The sequence below is a fragment of the Mesoplodon mirus genome (genome assembly GCF_964341445.2).
Source record: "Mesoplodon mirus genome assembly, chromosome: 4".
Classification (NCBI taxonomy): Eukaryota; Metazoa; Chordata; class Mammalia; order Artiodactyla; family Ziphiidae; genus Mesoplodon; species Mesoplodon mirus.
Window position 1 is genome coordinate 117,268,356 of NC_138979.1, and position 17,717 is coordinate 117,286,072.

Below are 17,717 nucleotides of genomic sequence, written 5' to 3' on the forward strand. Positions count from 1 at the left end.
AAGACACTTGGCACCCTCTTATTCTTTGGATATTAAATATTAAGCTAGTTTGTGATTGAAGCCACAGAAGAAAATAGAAACAATGTCTTTAAGAAATGACATCACATACGTCAGACTTGCTGACATTTCTTCTAATACCCTGAAGTAGGAGGAAGTCACAACTGTGTCATTTCCCTTCCAGTATACAACTAGATGACACTACTGTTATCTTTCTGTGCTGCCAAACCTTGGTTTTCCTGATTTATGTGCACACTAAAGCTATCAAAAGTAATGTTTTAATATCTGAGTCACTTTTAGAAATGTCAGTGACCATAGATGCTTTCAAAATGGTGAGAATTTTCTTCACTGAGGAAGCCTTTGGCTAGGAGGACAAAAAACAACAACTTAGTTTATTGTGTCCCAATAAAGTATAAACAGGCATGGCTATCCATCTGGATTTCCTGCTTTAGAGAAGTCACATTATTATGACTTCTCATTGCTTTTGACATGAGGATGCACTGGTGTCAAAGACCTAGCTAGCAATCTTGAAAAGAATTTTGTTTCCTGTTATGAAACATACCAACTTCCTCAGGGTCAGATTTTAAAATCATTGTGTTTTCAAGATGTTTTGTCACAAATTCAAGCGTAACAAACTTTTTGAGTACCAAGAATTTTGCCGCCTTTTTAAGTGTTGACTAAACTTTAAAGCAGAAGTTTCACTTCTTTTGAGAGACTAGGAAAGCCCAGTCACAGAAAAACTTGACAGGGAGAAATCCATTTATGGATTGGCTCACTTGGCAGATATTTTGCTCCAATGAATAAGACAAATCTTCTGATTTAAGGCCCTTCCATTGCCTGTGAATGCTGTTGAAAAGAAGGAGCTCTTTTGGCCAAGTTTTCATTCTGTAAGAGGAGGATGTGAGCTGACAAATATATACACATTCCAGTTCCAGGCAAAGTGCTTCTGAAGCCCAGAGTTGAGAATGACACTCTTGTCATCTTATCCATTGGCAGAAATCTTTGGATATATCAAAGTAGTGAAAAACTTTTTGAAAGTTAAGTTTGCAACGATGACCTTAACATTGAAATATGGATTTATTTTATTTTCTTGCTGAAATAGGCAGGATCAGTGATGCAGTACTTGCCAAAAGTGACCTTATTGACTGGAGGAAATGATGTGACTAGAATTTCTCCAGTGGGTCTAGGAGAATATTTGTTTCTTCACACAATCTTATCCTTGACTGGCAAAGAGAGTAATGGTTATTCTAATTCTGTATAATATGGCAATACCATCTTATAAAGCAAGCTAGATTTTTTCACTATCTCTTGCCCCAAACGACGAGTCACAAATCTATTGAACATCCAAGATACTGATATGTTAAAGTAAGTTAAAACTTTTAAATCAGGTTTCTCATTGAAATTTACTATTGAGCCAGATTAGTTTTCTTTTTATTTCCACAGTGCCATTCATTTCTATTTTATTTTAGAAAGTGACTTTTAATTTTTTTCTGAAAAATGGGTGGGAATTATTTATTTACAAAGGGTTTTTTGTAAAAAAAAAACCAAAACAACAAAACATATTCTGCCTGTGTGAAGAACATCAGTTCTTAGTGAAATAAAATAAAATATATGCAGTAGTTATGTATGTGTTCTCATGTTCACTTTGCTGAGGAAGGGACTCCGTCCTTCATGAATTTTATAAAGGAATTTGGTGACCCTCACAAAAATGAAAAACTCAACTAAATGATATCTAAGACATTTCCAGCTTTAATATCCTATGATTCTGTTTCAGAATACAGAATTAGAACCAGACTTCAATAGGACTTAATCTTTATTTGATCTAATACCAAAACAAGTAAGTATTGTATTGCTAGGACTGCTATAACAAAATACCACAGCCTGGGTGGCTTAAACAACGGATGTTATTTTCTCACAGTTTGGAGGCTAGCTAGTCCAAGATCAAGGTGTCAGCAGGTTTGGTTTCATTCTGAGACCTCTCTGTTTGGCTTGCTGTGTCCTCCCATGGTCTTTCCTCTGGTTACATGGTCCTAGTGTCTCTCTGTGTGTCTTAACTTCTTCTTCTTATGACACCAGTAACATTGGATTAAGGCGCATCCTGAAGACCTCATTTTAACTTAATCAGCTCTTTAAAGACCTTCTCTCCAAATGCAGTCACATTCTGAGGTACTGGGAGTTAGGACCTTAACATATGAACTTTGTGGGGACACAATTCAGCCCATGATAAGTATCTTCTCAGTGCAAGGTGGGGATGGTTTTGGTAGAGAGAGGAAAGAATTGAGGTTAGTCTCCAATCATAGACTTTCTTGGATAGGAAAGAAGAGAAGTTCATGTGTGATATTAATAAGGGTGCTGGAGATGTAAAACGAGGTCCAAGAAAGCTATAGGAGTGAAGAAAATAGAGACCTTCAAGAAGGAGGGTTTAATTAGCCATGTAAAATGATGAGAAGTCAGGTAAACTAAGTGTAACAATTGTCTATTCTCTGAGAAATGTCATAATAAAAAGCATATTTTTAGGCAGTATTATAGTAATTTCTAAACAACTTAGTTTTCCCTTTTTTTGTCTAATGTTATGGAGGAAACTTATAACCACATTCAAATTTCTTAACTTTCTCACTTTCTATCTAATTTACTTCACTCAGTGTAATGACTCTTTGGACACATTTAAAAAAAATGTCCTCCCTAATTTCTTCCAACATCTTTAGCTCTTTGCTTTTTATCCTTATACACTTGCCTCTTTCTTCCTGACCCTCCATCATAAAATTCCAAAGAAACCCATTTGGCAAGAGAAAACTGTCTTTAGAGGAAAGGTAAGAGAAAAGAGAGGGGAGAACCAGAAAGCTTTGCTTGGGGAGGAAGAAAGCCTGAAGCTAATTACAAATTAATTGTTTTGGATTTTTCACACGAGGAATATAGATTGTGGAAATGTGGGATTTATTGCTTATCTTCCCAAGAATAGATTTAGTGAATAGGATCAGAGGCTACGTTAGAATGGGTAGAGCCATGTTGGAGCTGAAACAGTGAAAAAGAGCACAGGTTATTCTTTTAATATAATAACTACAGAGGGATGCACAAATAGAACAATAGCCACAGGGAAGCCAGAGGTACTGTAGGGTACAAGTTTTTTATGATTAGAAAAATTTGAGCAGATTTGTATTCTGAAGAAAAGAGTCCATTGAGAAAGGAGAGAATGTATGTTTGGGTAGGGAAAAGAAGACTTGATGAATCACTGTCCCTATGAAAGGAATGAGACCAGATATAGCTAATATGGGAAGATCTTTAATACAGATACATTTTAAGAGGAATATTGAGACACTTAATGCCTGGTTGACTGTATTTTTCAGGGAAGTAGGAAGAAAGGTTTCTCCAGAGGTAGGAGTAGACGTCTTGAGAAGAGTGGTGAAGGTTTGGAATGTTCGGGGAGACCAATAGGAGAGGGGATCAAAAGTTTTGGCTCTGAAGAATTTTAGTTTCGAAAGTAGAAAAGAAAATGACTCCAACAATTTTAGTGCAGGAATTGGTTTTCTGGTCCTATAATTGCAGAAAATGATTGTCAAATAAGAACTGTGAAGAAGATGAACTACATTTTCATCATGAAGATGTATTTTCAGTGTATAGCTTCTTAAACTGTTTCAATTTGAAAAGCAAGGTGGTATCCTAAGGCTCAGGAGATCTTTCTTCCCCCTTTTACCTTTGTTGAAAACTACCAAATGTAGTAACATTAGCTGCCATAACAATTGTGAGAACTTCTCATTTCCTTCAAGTGTAGGCAAATGGAGGATGTGTGCTGTATTTTAATTTTATGGTCCTACTTTCAGGGAGTGTCAGCTGTTTTTAGATTGACAATAAAAATCCTTATTGCTGGGAGAATTGTATTTCACAAGTTTCTTCTCTCAGCTTTTCCATTTTCCTTTGTTGAGCTGTTTGGTAAGGATACACAACACATACACACACAACACACGGATAGAGAGAGCGAGAAAGAGAGAGAGGGAATATTTGAATAGCTCCACTGGAGTTTAAGCATCTAATGTCCACAGTGGAGAGTTGGACGCAGGCTGAAGAAGCAGACAAATTAATTTTTTATTCTTTTTACTTATTCCTCAGTGATGCAAGAAATATGGCTAAGGAGTTGTTTTCATAACTACTGGTATCAGAGACACTTGCTTGTAAAACTCTCAAGCATGGATATGATTTTAAATATACAATTTCTGTATCTTTTGTCATAAAAATATTAGATAGTATTAGATATATAATAAGTCTTTCCCATTTGCAGCAAGATAGATGGACCTAGAGCCCATTTTAGGCTTTTTTGGAATCTCAGGCAATACACCTGAAATTACCAATGTGCTACATCATTCCTCCATTAGTTGATCTAAACATCAGCACCTACCTGTTTCTTGAGTGCCTGCTATATACCAGGTCTCCTGCTGGGGTCTTGAAGATATAGAGAATGAATGCATGCAACTGGTTCCTGTTCTCATGGTCCTTACAAACAGCCACAATTTCCTCCAAAGGATAGCTATTCATATTATATATGTATACTCAGATTTGATATGTAGTTAACCGGGCGAAGCAAATCAAAAGAGTCCTATATATGTCAACAAAGAACCAGCTCAAAGTTCCAGGTGTAGGATTAGGGCTGTAATAATTAACAGAGCTACGCTTACAAAATTGTGTACAATGAGCATGATGCTGTTCTTGGTACTTCATATACATGAATTCCCTCATGAACACTTTGAGGTAGGTATTACCCTTCTCATTTTACAAATGAGTTAAATAAGTTGTCAAAAGTAAATTCTAAGTGGTAAAGAGAGATTTCATCCAGGTACTCTGACTTCAGACACTGTGCTCTTCACTTCTTCACTCTATATTACTTTGGCATATTAACCATGTAAAATTAATGAGAGAAAATATTTACAAGTAGCAGGACAGTGGTTCTCAACTGGGGCAGATTTTGTTCTCTACAGGACATTTGGCAATGTTTGGAGACATTTTTCATTGTCATAACTGGAGGAGTGCCACTCTTCTGGTGGGTAGAGACCAGGGATGCTTCTAAACATTCTACAATTCACGGAACAGCCCCATAACACGGAATTATCTGGCTCAAAATGTAAATAGTGTCAAGGATGAGAAACCCTGCCTGAGAGTACAGCTTGGAAACTAGGCCCCAGACAGGAAACATGACACAACACTGCTGTAAATATATCTTTATCCTTAATATAATTTCTACTTAGAATGAACTCCTCAGAATAAGGCTGTTGGGTCAAAGTAAATTTACATTTAACATTTCACTCACGTTGTCACAAAGATGTTCATATTTTGCACTATCACCAACTCTGCCTTACAGTATCTATTCTCCACACCCTTAGCTACTCTAGATATTGGCAATATTTTCACCTTTGTCAGTCTGATTATGACAGCGGTATCTCACCATTACTTGTTATTACACTTGTTTGAAGTATAAGATTATATTTTGAAAATATAAGGTGATATACTTATGACAATTATTATTTTAACTTTAGCCGATAGTGAGACTCAGGTTAGAGTGCTGGGATAGAATTGTTTTTTTGTTTCTTTGTAGATTACTTTCAAAGGCATATATCTGAGCAGTTTCCTTTTCATCCTTTCCAGTGATTCAAAAATGCATTTGCTTTCTTCTGTATGTGGCACACAAGTTCAAGGTCTTTTCCAATATGTATTTTCACATCGCCTCATGGTGTCACAGCGCCACATGATTAGGTTGTATTCCTGTAGAGATAATGTTATACAATCTGTACCCTGATCTGTGGAAAAATCTGATATTGCTTGTTTAAGTACGCTTTTTTTAATTTGTTAGCCTATAAAAGCATAAAATAAAATGTTCATTTCGGCTTTAACAATATCTAATTAGTGATATTTCCTTCACCAAAGTTTCTTTCTTTTTTATTGGCTCTAGTCAAACTGTTTTATATGTCCTACAAAATGTCTCATCTTTTAAAATTTCTTTTAAACTTCATTATCTTTTTGATGACACAGTAATTTTCTTTTCATCTTTTATCTCCGTTTAGCTGACATCTTTACTTTGTCTTTCTTTATAACTATGCAAGTTCTTAACCATTTGTTTTGGTAACTCTTAATGGAAAATTCTATTTCTGTGAAGTATATGCTATTACTTTTAAAAGTACTTAATTAAGTTATCTAAAGGTTAGGTGAGCAGACCAGACAAAAAAATGTGTAAATGTGCATGAAAGATTCCTTATGGGAATCCACCAAGGAGGATTTGGGGCGAATAGTGACAAATTATATTAAACTGACATCCTACTTTCCATTAATGTCTTTCCAAGAAAGGTTCAGGGAATCTGTTATATAGTGTTTAATTTGAGATTCAGGAATATTTGTGCATACTGAAGTAAAGCAGGCAGTATAAGGAAACAGAAAGAAAAGAGAGGAACAAAAATTGAAAAATGGTAGTCAGAGTTCAGAACTCAGAACAGCATATAGGTTTCACAAACAGTAATTAAGCATCTTTGCAAATAATTTTTTGGAAATTCGAGACCCATCAAAAACACATTTGATCTGTACAATTAGTTATTTCAGTTCACTAAGCACCTTGCTCTTGTGGAAAGCATATTAGATTGGGAGCTAGGAAAATAGTATAAGTCATCACTCATCTGTATTGTTTCTTCCAGAGGTGCAGTTCTGTGATAGATGTAGATTTAAAGCAAGCATCTTTAAATGTTCTTATATGCTTACAATTTTTACTATGTTATCAAATACAGCTTCCCTCTTAATGTCTTTTAGGTCAAGATTGTATGTTAAGATTTTATTTTTGAATAAAGACATAGAAGTACTTTTGAACGGAAATCTAATGTTTATATAACTATCTAACTGTGCTCATTATTTTTTATAATATTATCTTCCTTAATCATACCACCTCTATGAAGTAGGTGTTGTTATCATTATTCATGTTTATAAGAGGAAAAACTGAGCCTTAGATATCATAAATAATTTGCCACAATATGAGATGGGCAAGTGGTGAAGTCAGTATTTGAACAAAGAATTAATTTTAAATCTCATTATTTCATCACTACCAGTACGCCTTTAGTATTTCCATTGAAACATCCTCAGAGCAGAGAATACTATTCCCTGAAGATCTTAGGAGCATGGTCTGAAGAAGTGTAGTACTTGTATATCTTGAAATCATGCAAATTTTGTATTCTATTCATAGTATTTGCATATTAATTTTAAACAAAAACAATTATTTTCCTTACCTACTGGTATGGGCTGAATTGTGCCCCCTCAAAATTCATATATTGAAGTTCTAATCTCCTCAGAATGTGACTGTATTTGGAGATATGTTCTTTAAAGAGGTAATTAAGGTTAAATGAGGTCATTGATGTGGACTTCAATTTGATAGGATTTGATGTCCTTATAAGAAGAGGAGATTAGGACATAGGCAGATACACAGAGGGATGATCATGTGAAAATATTGGAAGAATATAGTGGTCATCTCCAAGCCAAGGAGAGGGGTGCTTAGAAGGAACTAACTCTGTTGATAGCTTGATCAAGGACTTCTAGCTTACAGAATTATGAGGAAATAAATTTCTGTTAAGTCACCCAGTGTGTGGTATTTTGTTATGGCAGCCCTAGCAAGTATATATAGATATATAATATATCTACCATCTGGTAAAATGATATTCCAGAAAGATATGCTATATTTGTAGTAGCTTCATATATCTTCAGTTACACCACCACATTCTTCCAGGAGGTTGAGATAGAAAGAACTATATACTATATATACTATATACTATATTGCCTTCCTTGGAATCAAGACTCAGGGCGGAAACAAAAGGATAATATTTTGGAGCACTGTTCAAAACACATATTAGGTTAACTATCTATACTGACTTGCTGTTGATAGTAACAAATTCCTGGTTTAGAAATTCAGGCTATCATCATCAGGGCTCTGAATTTACTTTTAAGCAGATGCCTTGATGCCTGTTTAAAACTTAGGCATATTCCTAGTGCTGCTGTCAGTCCCTCTGGACTAGACCAAAGCCGTAAAACTTAGGTGATATGGAGGACAATGCAATATCGCTAATGCAGAAAGGAATCTTATGCTTATGTATAGAATTCCAGAACCTTTATTCACTTAAGTTAAAAACAAATCATGCAAACATCTGTATGCTTATTTTAATTACTGCCAAACAATCAGCACAGAATATTTCATCCTCCAGTAACTAATTTTATTTTTTGTTGGTCTAACTTCAGAGGCTATATGTACTGGACTCTTGTCAAAGAAGCCTGAATATAGTAGTGACATATAAAAAGAAATCTAGAAAATGGAAAAGATATTGAATATGAGAAATAGCACTGAATTGGAATAATATTCAGTGTTATTAAAATGAGTCAAATGTTAGAGAAACAATATGAGAGATATTTCATTTGGATATTTTTAGGAAGTACTCACAGAATATAGATGTAAATTGGTCAGCACTTCTCCATAACATCGTGAAAAACTAACTTTCCTGCAGACTTGGGAAATTATTCAGAATATAAAAAGTGCAATTCACTTATTGATTTTGCATCCTAGGAAATATCAAGAATAATTGTCTGATATGAGTGTACACCTTGGGCTTGATAAAAATCAATATTTATCTCCCAGGCCAATCAATTTATTGATATTCATCTCCGTGAGAAGTCAGTATGTGTGTAGTATCACTGTGGACTAAATTTCGACATAGAAATGTTATAATCTTGAATTTATTGTTTCTTTCCTGAGAATCTTACCTTGTACTAACTTTATATGGTTTGTATAAGGTCCAAAAGAAAAAAGTTTAGATCTGTTAAATATTTTACAGTTTTTGTTTCTCATACCATTTAGTAAAAGCAAAAAATATCTCCTATGAATCGTTTAAAATGGCAACATCCAAAGTGAATTCTCACCAAGTTAATTTTTCATAGTGAAATATTCATGGAGTGCATAGAAATTATTTAAAGCTATGAATTATAATTAAAAATTTTCCAAAGAAATGATGTCATGATTTAAAAATCAGTACCTGCAAAGAAGGGTGGTAAGTACAGGTAAAAAAAACTCCAAGATTACTTCTTTCATATGGCAATCATAAACTGATAATAGTTGTATTGTAGAAAAATGCATATCACATGTGAATATTGAATTCAAGCTAATGTTATAAGTTTATGAAAAGGAGATTTTCAGTACATCTACCTCACACATTTGTTGCTTAGCTAACCATTTTTACTTTGAAGCTAATATCTACTTTCATTAGAGCAACTGGTTCTTGTCTTTATATTTGTTTCCCCAAGAATCCTGCATATATTTTTCATAGTAGGGAAAAAAGTATCTTGCATACTTTTATATATTCTTTTTACAGCTAATATGTGTCTTGTTTAAACTACACATGATAATAATACATAAATGACATAATCATAAGTGACCTCAGTCATTAATTACCTAATTATATTTTTCTTTGCTGTGGATAGTGGCCTCTGTTCGATTATTAGCTGTAACATACCCATCAAAATTTTACTGTTTCACTTTTTTCTATGAAATCATGTTAGCTGCTAGAAAATCAAAGTAAAAGGTTTATAAAAGCAGTTTCACTCTTATGAGATCTCGTAAACTTGATATACCAGTAATCATGAATGTCAAGTGAGGTGAGGCCAATGACGTTGGCATTTACTTGCATATTTCAAGTCATATGGCAGTGGAGACATCCACCAAGTAGAGTCAGGTCCTAAAGTTTCTCTTCTTTTCTAGTCTGAGCTGTGAGTTTGAACCATGGCTTATTGCTTTACTTCTCCCAACTCCTACATTTTGACAATCTGATTAAATAAAAGGAAATCAGTCCTCTTGACTTATCAGATTCACATCTCTGCTTTTTATTTTATTGATTTTGACCACTAGTTTTGTCCAAACTTGTTTTCTTTTACTGGTTTCTATTTCACCTCTCGTTCTCAAACCACCATAGTCTTCCAACTCTTCTCTTTGAATGTTTTAACAATGACGTTTCTATAGGTCTTATAGACTAATTATAATTAACCTCCCCATATTATATCAGCAGGAATTGCTAAGAACCTTTTCCTGACATTTCAGACAACATTATCTATATGACAGATGTTATACAGATTAACTATAATTAGTTGTCCTTTTGATTCTCATATCTTTTTTCCTTAAGGTTAAGGATTTGGTTAATTTAGCCTTAGGTTGTATTTTCTTCACAGACTAGTTCAAATTTGGTTAAAACATGTAATACTCATTTAAAGGTCTGTTTTAATTTTTGGTTGACTTTAAAAAATTATTGAAGTGTAGCTAATTTACAGTGTTGTGCTAATTTCTGCTATACAGCAAAGTGACTCAGTTATACTATATATATATATATATATATATTCTTTTCCATTCTGGTTTATCACAGGATATTGAATATAGTTCCCTGTGCTGTACAGTAGAACCTTGTTGTTTAGCCATCCTATATTAACTAGTTTGCTTCTGCTAATCCCAAGCTCCCAATCCTTCCCTCCCACACTCCCCACCCCCTTGGCAACCACAAATCTGTTCTCTGTGTCTGTGAGTTTGTTTCTGTTTTGTAGATACATTCATTTGTGTCGTATTTTAGATTCCACATATAAGTGATATCATATGATACTTGTCTTTCTCTTTCTGATTTCACTTAGTATGATAAGCTCTAGAACAGTCCATGTTGCTGCAAATGGCATTATCTCATTCTTTTTTATGGCTGAGTAATACTCCATTGTATATATACACACTACATCTTCTTTATCCATTCATCTGTTGATGGACATTTAGGTTGTTTCCATGTCTTGGCTATTGTGAATAGTGCTGCTATGAACATAGGGATGCATGTATCTTTTTGAATTATAGTTTTTTTCTGGATATATGCCCAGGAGTGGGATTGTTGGGTCATATGGTAACTCTATTTTTAGTGTTTTGAGGAACCTACATACTGTTTTCCATAATGGCTGCACTAATTTACATTTCCACCAACAGTGTAAGAGGGTTCCATTTTCTCCACACCCTTTCCAACATTTATTATTTGTAGACTTTTTAATGATGACCATTCTGACCAGTGTGAAGTGATACCTCATTTTAGTTTTGATTTGCGTTTCTCTAAAAATTAGAGGTGATGAGCATATTTTCATGTGACTATTTGCCATCTGTATGTCTTCTTTGGAGAAATGTCTGTTTAGGTCTTCTGCCCATTTTTCGATTTTGTTGACTTTTTAATTGGAATTTACTAGTTTTTATTTGATTAACTTTTTTCCCATAGAAACAATCTTAGACTCCAAGCAAAGATTTTTCTGTTTTCAGCACAGAAATCCTGATAAGTATATAATTTGTAAGCAATTAAAATAGTAATGTTTGAATTGACTGGGAATAAATATATTTTGGATGACAGTTTTTGGAAAATTAAATAATATTTGTACTTTCAAAATTTTGGGATTTTTATAACTCCATTTATATGTTGGTTCTTCAGAGAGTCCTTCACCTACCGCCACGTTGGAATAATTATTCACATCATTCTATTTTCTTGCCCCTTGTTACTTTCTTTCAATAAAATTTTCACAATTTATAGTCAGATATTTATATTTTTTATTCAACATTTTCCTTCTAAACTAGAGCTTTGAGCTTTTGAGCTGTGCAAAACTTTGTGTTTTTGTATACTCAAAGAGATCAGGAATCATGTGTACAGGCATATCTCGGAGATATCGCAGTGGTCTGATTCTAAACCACTTCAATAAAGTGAATATCGCAATAAAGCAAGTCACATGAATTTTTTGGTTTCTCAGTGCATATAAAAATTATGTTTACATTATATTGTAGTCTAAGTGTGCAATAGCATTGTCTAACAAAGCAATGTGCATACCTTAATTAAAAAATACTTTATTGCTAAAAACTGCTAACCATAATTTGAGCCTTCAGCAAGTCTTAATCTTTTTGCAATATTAACATCAAAGGTCACTGATCATAGATCACCATAGCAAATATAATAATAATGAAAAAGTTTGAAATATTGCAGCAGTTACCAAAATGTGACACAGAGACATGAAGTGTACAAATGCTGTTGGATAAGTGGTGCCAATAGACTTTCTTGATGCAGGGTTGGCACAGACCTTCGATTTGTGAAAAATGCATTAGCTGCAAAGCACAACAAATTGAAGTAAAATAAAATGAGGTATGCCAGTATTTTGTTCATCAGTGTAATTCCAGGCCATAGTATCTGACACAGAGTGAATATTCAGTGAACATATGTTGAAGGAATTAATACTTATAGTGAAGTAGAAGAAAGATGAGGATAAAGGAGAAGGAGGCAGAGCAGAAAGTAGAGAAAGGGGAGCTGAAGGAAGAAGACAGCTAGAGGAGGAGGACAATGGCACTAGTTTTATGGGTTCTTATTATGCACTGTTTTTCCATCCTCACAACAAACCTATAGATCAGTCTCGTTGAAGAAAAAGACACACAGAGGTTTATTTAATTTGCTTGTGCTTATGGTCACACCTAAGGTGGCAGAGTTGGATTTTGAATCCAGACAGTATGACCACAGTCTAGCCAGTTGTGTCCCATTCTGAGTAGAAAGACTGTGGCATTTGTTTCTGGGTTTCCACATAATTTGTCCTTTTTTTTTTTTTAATCTTTATTGGAGTATAATTGCTTTACATTGTTGTATTAGTTTCTGCTGTATAACAAAGTGAATCAGCTATGTGTATACATATATCTCCATATCCCCTCCGTTTTGTGTCTTCTTCCCACCCTTCCTATCCCACCCGTCTAGGTGGTCACAAAGCACTGAGTTGATCTCCCTGTGCAATGCAGCTGCTTCCCACTAGCTACCTATTTTACATTTGGTAGTGTATATACGTCAGTGCTACTCTCTCACTTCGACCCAGCTTACCCTTCCTCCTCCTCGTGTCCTCAAGTCCATGCTCTACGTCAGCGTCTTTTGTTTTGATTTGCATTTCTCTAATGTTTAGTGATGTTGAGCATTCTTTCATGTGTTTGTTGGCAATCTGTGTATCTTCTTTGGAGAAATGTCTATTTATGTCTTCCGCCCATTATTGGATTGGGCTATTTGTTTTTTTGATTTTGAGCTGCATGTGCTACTTGCATATTTTGGAGATTAATCCTTTGTCAGTTGCTTCATTTGCAAATATTTTCTCCCATTCTGAGGGTTGTTTTTTTGTCCTGTTTATGGTTTCCGTGGCTGTGCAAAAGCTTTGGAGTTTCATTAGGTCCCATTTGTTTATTTTTGTTTTTATTTCCATTTCTCTAGGAGATGGGTCCAAAAGGATCTTGCTGTGACTTACATCATAGAGTGCTCTGCATATGTTTTCCTCTAAGAGTTTGATAGTGTCTGGCCTTACATATAGGTCTTCAATCCATCTTGAGTTTATTTTTGTATATGCTGTTACGGAGTGTTCTAATTTCATTATTTAACATATAGCTGTCCAGTTTTCCCAGCACCGCTTATTGAAGAGGCTGTCTTTTCTCGATTGCATATTCTTGCCTCCTTCATCAAAGATAAGGTGACCATAGGTGCATGGGTTTATCTCTGGGCTTTCTATCCTGTTCCATTGATCTATATTTCTGTTTTTGTGCCAGTACCACACTGTTTTTTTGTTTTTTTGTTTTTTTTTTTGGCGGTACGTGGGCCTCTCACTGTTGTGGCCTCTCCCGTTGTGGAGCACAGGCTCCGGACGCGCAGGCCCAGTGGCCATGGCTCAGGGGCCCAGCCGCTCTGTGGCATGTGGGATCCTCCTGGACCAGGGCACGAACCCGTGTCCCCTGCATCGGCAGGTGGACTCTCAACCACTGCACCACCAGGGAAGCCCCACACTGTTCTGATGACTGTAACTTTGTAGTATAGTCTGAAGTCAGGGAGCCTGATTCCTCCAGCTCTGTTTTTCTTTCTCAAGAATGCTTTGGCTAATCGGGGTCTTTTGTGTTTCCATACAAATTGTGAAATTTTTTGTTCTAGTTCTGTGAAAAATGCCAGTGGTAGTTTGATAGGGATTGCATTGAATCTGTAGATTGCTTTAGGTAGTATAGTCATTTTCAAAATGTTGATTCTTCCAATCCAAGAACATGGTATATCTCTCCATCTGTTTGTAACATCTTTGATTTCTTTCATCAGTGTCTTAGAGTTTTCTGCATACAGATCTTTTGTCTCCTTAGGTAGGTTTATTCCTAGGTATTTTATTCTTTTTGTTGCAGTGTTAAATGGAAGTGTTTCCTTAACTTCTCTTTTAGATTTTTCATTGTTAGTGTATAGGAATGCAAGAGATTTCTGTGCATTAATTTTGTATTCTGCTAATTTACCAGATTCATTGATTAGCTCTAGTAGTTTTCTGGTAGCATCTTTAGGATTCTCTAAGTATAGTATTGTGTCATCTGTAAACAATGACAATTTTACTTCTTCTTTTCCGACTTGGATTCCTTTTATTGCTTTTTCTTCTCTGAATGCTGTGGCTAAAACTTCCAAAACTATGTTCAATAATAGTGGTGAGAGTGGGCAACCTTGTCTTGTTCCTGATCTTAGAAGAAATGGTTTCAGTTTTTCACTTCTGAGAGTGAATTTGGCTGTGGGTTTGTCATATATGACCTTTATTATGTTGAGGTAGGTTCCTTCTGTGCTCATGTTCTGGAGAGTTTATCATAAATGGGTGTTGAATTTTGTCAAAACCTTTTTTTGCATCTATTGAGATTATCATATGGTTTTTCTCCTTCAACTCAATTAGTTAATATGGTGTATCACATTGATTGATTTGCATATATTGAAGATCCTTGCATTCCTGGGATAAACCCCACTTGATCATGGTGTATGATCCTTTTAATGTGCTGTTGGATTCTGTTTGCTAGTATTTTGTTGAGGATTTTTATGTCTGTGTTCATCAGTGATATTGGCCTGTAGTTTTCTTTTTTTGTGGCATCTTTGTCTCTTTTTGGTATCAGGGTGATGGTGGCCTTGTAGAATAAGTTTGGGAGTGATCCTCCTTCTGCTATATTTTGGAAGATTTGAGAAGGATAAGTGTTAGCTCTTCTCTAAATGTTTGATAGAATTTGCCTGTGAAGCCATCTGGCCCAGGGCTTTTGTGTTTTGGAAGATTTTTAATCACAGTTTCAATTTCAGTGCTTGTGATTGGTCAGTTCATATTTTCTACTTCTTCCTGGTTCAGTCTTGGAAGGTTGTAGTTTTCTAAGGATCTGTCCATTTCTTCCAGGCTGTCCATTTTATTGGCATATAGTTGCTTGTAGTAGTCTCATGATCCTTTGTGTTTTTGCAGTGCCAGTTATTACTTCTCCTTTTTCATTTCTAATTCTGTTGGCTTGAGTCTTCTCCCTTTATTTCTTGATGAGTCTGGCTAATGGTTTGTCAATTTTGTTTATCTTCTCAAAGAACCAGCTTTTAGTTTTATTGATCTTTTCTCCTGTTTCCCTCATTTCTTTTTCATTTATTTCTGATCTGATCTTTATGATTTCTTTCCTTCTGCTAACTTTGGGGTTTTTTTTTGTTATTTATCTAGTTGCTTTAGGTGTAAGATTAGGTTGTTCTTGTTTCTTGAGGTAGGATTGTATTCCTATAAACTTCCTTCTTAGAACTGTATTTGCTGCATCCCATAGTTTTTGGGTCGTTGTGTTTTCATTGTCATTTGTTTCTAGGTATTTTTTTATTTCCTCAGTGATATCTTGGTTATTGTCCTTTCTTTAAAGAGAAAGTGCTCCTTGTTTCTAAGTCCTTTGTTCATTTTTTATTTGGGTTATCTGATTTTTTGCAATTGAATTATATGAATTCTTTCTGTATCTTAGATATTAACTCCTTATCAGACATATATATTGTTTGCATTTTTTCCATTGTCTAGGTGGTCTTTTCATTTTGTTGATGGTTTCTTTTGCTGTATGGAAGCTTTTAGGGTGATGTAATCCCACTTGTTTATTTTTAATTTTGTTTCCTATGCTTTAGGCATCATATCCAAAAGATCATTACCAAGACCCATGTCAAGGAGCTTGATTCCTGTTTTTTTTTTTTTTTTTACTAGGAGTTTCATATCTTACATTTAATTCTTTAATCCATTTTGAGTTAATTTCTGGGGGTGATATAAGATAAGGATCCAATTTAATTTTTCTGCCTGTAGTTACCCAGTTTTCCTCATGTCAGGTCATACATTTAAGTCTTTAATCCATTTTGAGTTAATTTCTGTGTGTGATATAAGGATCCAATTTCATTTTTCTGCCTGTGTTTATCCAGTTTTCCTTAAAATATTTATTGAAGAGACACATAATTTCCCATTGAGTATTTTTGGCTCCCTTATTAAATATTAGTTGACCATGTTTGTGTGGGTTTATTTTTTGGTTCTTGATTCTGCTCCATTGGTGTATTTTTCTTGTGATGCCAATACCACACTGTTTTGATGACTGTAGCTTTATCGTACAGCTTAAAATCAGGAAATGTGATGCTTCCTGCTTTGTTCTTCTTTTTCAGGATTTCTTGGTTATTTGGGGTCTTCTGTGGTTCCATATAAATTTTAAGAGTGTTTTTTTCTACTTCTGTAAAAAATGCTATTGGAATATTGATAGGGAGTCCATTGAATTTATAGATGGCTTTTGATAGTATTGACATTTTAACGGTATTAAGTCTTCCGGTTCATGAACACAGGATACCTGTCCATTTATTTGTGTCTTCTTCAGTTTCTTTCATCAATGTCTTATAGTTTTGATGCTGTTGTAAATGGGATCAATTTCTTTATTTCTTTTTCTGAATTTGTTGTTAGTGTATAGAAGTGGTACTGATTTTTGCATGTTAATTTTGTATCCTGCAACTTTACTGAATTCACTGATTAGACTTAAGAGTTTTTTGGTTGAAGCTTTAGGATTTTCTATATATAAAATCATGTATCTTCAAATAGAGTTTTACTACTTCCTTTCCAGTTTTGATATTTTTTATTTCTTTTTCTTGCCCAATTGTTTAGCTAGGCTTCTGGTACTAGGTTGAATAGGAATGCTGAGAGTCTTGTTCCTGATCTTGCACCCTTGTCTTGTTCCTGATCTTATAGGAAAAGCTTTCAGACTTTCACCCTGTAGTATGATGTTAGCTATGCATGTGTCATATATGGCCTTTATTATGTTGAAATATGTTCCTTCTGTGCCTGATTTGTTAATTTTTTTATCATTAAGCGTTGTTGAATTTTGTCTAATGCTTTTTCTGCATCTGTTGAGATGATCATGATTCTTTTTTTTTTCATTTTATTAATGTGATGTATCACAGTGATTGATTTGCATATGTTGAATCATCCTTGCATCCCAGGGATAATTCCCACTTGGTCATGGTTAATGATCCTTTTAATTTGCTGCTGAATTTGGTGTGCCAGTATTTCATTGAGAAGTTTTGCATTTGTACTCATCAGAGATATTGGCCTATAGTTTTCTTTTCTTGTAGTGTCCTTTTCTGGTTTTGGTTTCAGGATAAAGCTGTTAAAGGGGGTGTTTCTTCCTCTTTGTTTTTTGGAAGAGTTTAAGAAGCATTGGTATTAATTCTTCTTTAAGTGTTTGGTATAAATCACCAGTGCAGTCATCTGGTCTTGGGATTTTCTTCTTGGGAGATGTTTGATAGCTGATTCAGTCTCCTTACTATTAATTGGCCTAGTCAGATTTTCTATATTTTTCCTGATTCAGTCTTGGTAAATTGTGTTCTTCTAAGAATATTTCC